Below are 5,527 nucleotides of genomic sequence, written 5' to 3'. Positions count from 1 at the left end.
ATGAATATGATTGAGTTTGTTTAATTGGGAAACGAGATAACGTTACATTATTGATAAACTACAGGGAAATATGTTTAAAATGCATTTAGATGAAAGCTAATATGAAATGTAATGAAAGTTATAGCTAATGAAGTACAGTGTTTTGATTTTACGGCATAGGCTACATCTGTCCAACATCTGATATTGGTATAGGGCTGACTGGTTAATAATTATTGGGTGGGATGGCATATACTCTAACCCTATTATTCAGTGTGAAATAGCTGTACAAATAAATGAGCTCGATTTCTTCTGGCTATTTGTGACACATTTGCACATTTTTATCAGGTTTTAAATGCTAATTTCTATAGATTTTTATTCTTTAAAGGGAAAGAATACAGACAAATCTTAATTTACAATTGGGAAAATTTACAAGGCTAAGGGGGGCCTTGCAGAGGGGAACTTAAAATCTGGTACAGTCTAATCAGTCTTAGTACCATGGCCATGAAATACTGTACTGAATACTGTTAGGGTTGCGTCAATTCAAATCTGGTATCAGAACAAGTTATAACACTGAGTCACTGATTGTACTCTATGTACTTTTATTAGCAAAGCAATAAATGGCAAATGCAATTTTCGTATATACTGGCTCAATGTAATACCATGCAGGGCAGAACAGGGAACTGACAGGATGTATGTAAACAGCTGTTCTTATACTGTGATAGACATTGTTCCAACTTGTCTGTTGGCCTATCACAGTAGAGGCTGAGCGTGGTTTAGACTTGCTCAGCCTATTGCAGGCGCTCAGGCTGGTTCCCTCCTCTTGGCACTTCTTGGAGTCCACCCTCTGTCGATGTATAGATTCTCACTGTTCTGGTATCACTCCCTAGTTATAACAGTTGCTCAGTTCCTGCTATTGTGTTGTTCAGTATTTTTCCATCTCACTTAAACCTCGTGATGACCACCCCTCCCCATACCTGATTAACCACAACTTTGTAAAATACAGCAAGTCACACCATGTGCTCAATATTGTCACATACAAACACATGGACAAAGCATCTGCTGGGCTGTTATCTACAGTTTTTCAACATGCAGGTCACACCATGTTACTCTGTTCTTGTCACACACACAAACAGGCAAGTAGCAAGCAGTTGTTTAATCTCATGATGATGCTCAAGTGCACAAATGCAGATACTTCACACAGCCAACATCAGATAATATTTAATCATATATATGGTAATGGCTATAATGTAAAACACAGAATCCCACAATACCAGTGTGAATGTTTATGTTGATATATTAAATTAAACAACAATTTTGTACTCTTTCCCTGCTACTGATTCATGTCCTAGTATTTTTCTCACTTCCCTTGTCAGGTTGTTAAAACTGCTGCTCTACATACTGTATGGTTTCAAATTTAGCATCATATTTTCAACTTAAAATCTAGTTATTATACTTTAATAATAACCAGCAACATACACAGTCAAAAACAATTTTAATTTTTTCTCTCCCCTCTCTGCCCGTCTCTGTCAGGATTTCATATTTTCCTGTTATTTTACCAATGGTCCATCCCGAGAATAAACATTTTCTTATTGCATTTGTTATCATTCAAGTTATTGGTCATCTCTCAAGATCTTGTTTTAAATGTTTTATTTATGTATATTTTAAACTGACTGAATCACAGAGGCAAAAAAATAACAGGTTCAAATGAACAGAACACTTTATAAAACAAATTAAGGGTACATCAAGGCGTTCTTTGTTAACATGGGCATAGGCTATTCATAGAAATGTTATGATAATTAAAGAAATACAAATCAAGCGTTTCACCAAATCAAATGTTCGTCAAAACACATAGGCTAGCCTACATCATATCCAAATATAACCACAATATAATATAAAATAAATGTGAACCTTCTGATGCTGAAGAAGTTGAGGAGCATGAATAAAACTGCACCTAAGCTAAGAGGAGATCTGCACAGCACAGTGAAGAAAGTAAGGAAGATTGTGTGTCACTTTCACAAGTCAGTGGGGTCAGTGATGACAAGCTACAGGGGTAGGTTATATGAAGGAAGAGTTAAGGAATGAGCTCAAGATGAAATTGGACTGCAGAGCTCAAAATGAAATTGGACTGCAGAGCTCAAAATGAAATTGGACTGCAAGAGCTCAAAATGAAATTGGACTGCAGAGCTCAAAATGAAATTGGACTGCAGAGCTCAAAATGAAATTGGACTGCAGCACACGGTGGACAGTCTGACAGATAAGGTAGATATTGTGTGTAGCACAATGCTGTTTGCAATGGCATGGTAGGGGAACCCATCACTCACAGCCATTTCTGCTACAATTTCATCCAGTGCTTCCGTCAAATTGAGGTAAAACTGCATCTTTCTAGGATGTTTTTCTGCAGTAGCTGAAGCGCCCTGTCTGCACTTGGTGGTGTAGGCCTGCATGTCGGATTAATCCACTTGTTGAATATATAGGCTACATTTTATTCGGCACTTGCAGAATAAAGTGAAACTCTGCTACACAGTATGTAACCCTACCCTACCCGTAGCCAGGGGCAGTTTTAGAAGGGTACGTTTGTTAAGGCAGTTTTGAAGTATTTGGCTGACTTTAGGACCGTGCGGATGGCTCGGAGCCGGTGGGAAGGCAGATTGATTGGCTGGCTGGCTGGCTTTAGGACTTTGAAGTGCACAGCTGCAGTTGTCGAACAGCGCAACTTCTCTCACACTTGAGTTTACGAAAGCAGTGCAGACAAGAAGATGGATAGATAACTGCTGTTTGACTTGAAAGGAAACTAAATTAGGTTTAAATCACGGTGCTGAGCTAGCTAATAGCTAATTTCTGTATATTTGTTGTAAAATGTTATGTATGTTCCTTATCTACTGAGATGAATGACACTACTTCAATGGAGACTGAAGTACTAATACTTTTAGCTTTATATCTGAAGCACAGTAACGATTATATGTATAGCTCCATCTATTGTATAGATGTATAGCTCCATCTATTACATTTGGAGGGGGAGACAACACTCAACATGTATCTAACTTTAACATGGATCAAATGTATTTATTTTAATCAATTAGGGCACATACAAATTAACAGTTGATTGTAGTTTAATCCAATTTTCAATGGTATTTGTGATACTATTTGCTGATTTCCCATGGCCACCCATGACCGGTTTTTGGTCCCCCATTGGCACCCCATCAGAATATTCCTAGAACCGCCCCTGCCAGTAAGTAAAAATGGGGAGACAGTTTTAGGCCTATTAACTGCATTTCAAAGTAGTGTGTACAGTTTCAGCAGAAACCATATGCATAAACAACAAGATATAAGATAAGATAAATAAGATATGTTATTACAACAGAGTACGCACCCATAGACACACACTGAGTGTTGATGTATATAGCAGAGCAGAAAAGGCCATAGAGAAGCCAGATTTAGACCTTGCATATAATTTAACAGTTTCATTTCATGTCACGCTATACATATAAATAATGTATCATAATTTACCACTTTCTCACAGTTATTTATCCTGGGAAACGGGAGTGAGTTTGGGCGCGAAGTCTCTGTGACCTGGTTCTCGCCATTAAACCCTAGTCTCTGTTCCTGCCATGATCATGATAGCACCAAACAAAGTCTTAACACATGGAACACGCCTTCATGACCCATAATCACTCTGATGAAGTTAAAGACATCTCCAGTGCCTTCGGAAAGTATTAAGAACCATTGACTTTTTCAACATTTTGTTACGTTACAGCCTTATTCTAAAATTGATGAAATAGCTGCGAATTTATATATATAAAAAAACCTGCTATAGCATATTTACATAACTATTCAGACCCTTTACTCAGTACTTTGTTGAAGCACGTTTGGCAGTGATTACAGCTTGGGTATGAGGATACAAGCTTGGCACACCTGTATTTGTGGAGTTTCTCCCATTCTTCTCTGCAGATCCTCTCAAGCTCGGTCAGGTTGGATGGGGAGCATCGCTGCCCAGCGATTTTCAGGCCTCTCCAGAGATGTTTGATCAGTTTCAAGTCCAGCTCTGGCTGGGCCATTCAAGGACATTCAGAGACTTGTCCCGAAGCCACTCCTGCGTTGTCTTGGCTGTGTGCTTAGGGTCGTTGTCCTGTTGAAAGGTGAACCTTCACCCCAGTTTGAGGTCCTGAGTGCTACATAGCAGGTTTTCATCAAGGATCTGTCTGTACTTTGCTCCATTCATCTTTGCCTCGATCCTGACTAGTCTCCCAGTCCCTGCAGCTGAAAAACGTCCCCACAGCATGATGCTGCCACCACCATGCTTCAACGTAGGAATGGTGCAGACCTCCAGACGTGATGCTTGGCATTCAGGCTAAAGAGTTCAATCTTGGTTTCATCAGACCAGAGGATCTTGTTTCTCATCGTCTGAGAGTCTTTAAGTACCTTTTGGCAAACTCCAAGTGCATTTTATTGAGGAGTGGCTTCCGTCTGGCTCTACTACCATAAAGGCCTGATTGGTATAGTGCGGCAGAGATGGTTGTCCTTCTGGAAGGTTATCCCATATCCACAGAGGAACTCTAGAGCTCTGTCAGAGTGACCATTGTGTTCTTAGCCACCTCCTGGACCAAGGCCCTTCGCCCCCGATATCTCAGTTTGGCTTGGGCGGTCAGTTCTAGGAAGATTATTGGTTGTTCCTAACTTCTTCCATATAAGAATGATGGAGGCTCTGTTCTCTGGGATATTCAATGATGCAGAAATGTTTTGGTACCCTTCCCCAGATTTGTGCCTTGACACAATCCTGTCTCGGAGCTCTATGGACAATTCCTTCGACCTCATGGACCTTATATAGACAGGTGTGTGCCTTTCCAAATCATGTCCAATCAATTGCATTTACCACAGGTGGACTCCAATCAATTTGTAGAAACATCTCAAGGATAAACAGTGGATACAGGATGCACATGAGTTCAATTTCGTGAATGCACCAATTTGTAAGTCGCTCTGGATAAGAGCGTCTGCTAAATGACTTAAATGTAAATGTAAATTTCGAGTTTCCTAGCAAAGGGTCTGAATACTTTTAATACATTGTCAGGACCCGGTTACGAACCCGGGTCTCCGGAGTGAGAAACAGTCACTTAACCAACTGAGCCACGAATAGTCGGCAGAACCCAGAAGATGAGACAGACACAGCAGTACTTGAGACGGTGTATTTAATGAAGTAAAAAGTGAAGTTCTTCAGGAAAACATGTAACTCCACAACCTCAAAAGGAATTCCACAAGAACAAAGGTAATCCTCCAAGACAAAAAAGGTAAATCCACAAGGTGGAAGGTATAGCACAAAAAGCCTCAAAAGATACTCAAAAACAAACAAGAACAAAAAACAGAATTCCACAAGAGAGTCCACCGGGATCAACAAGAGTTCACAGAGTACTAGGGCTGGGTGCTAACATACAAACACAGAGCAAAGAACTGAGGAAAACAAAGGGTTTAAATACAATCAGGGGAAACGAGGCACAGGTGCAAATAATAATGGGGATCAAGGGAAAACAACAGGTCAAAAGGCACAATGGGGGCA

Source organism: Oncorhynchus gorbuscha, linkage group LG06, assembly GCF_021184085.1.
Source record: "Oncorhynchus gorbuscha isolate QuinsamMale2020 ecotype Even-year linkage group LG06, OgorEven_v1.0, whole genome shotgun sequence".
NCBI lineage: Eukaryota > Metazoa > Chordata > Actinopteri > Salmoniformes > Salmonidae > Oncorhynchus > Oncorhynchus gorbuscha.
This window is presented reverse-complemented; position numbering follows the sequence as displayed.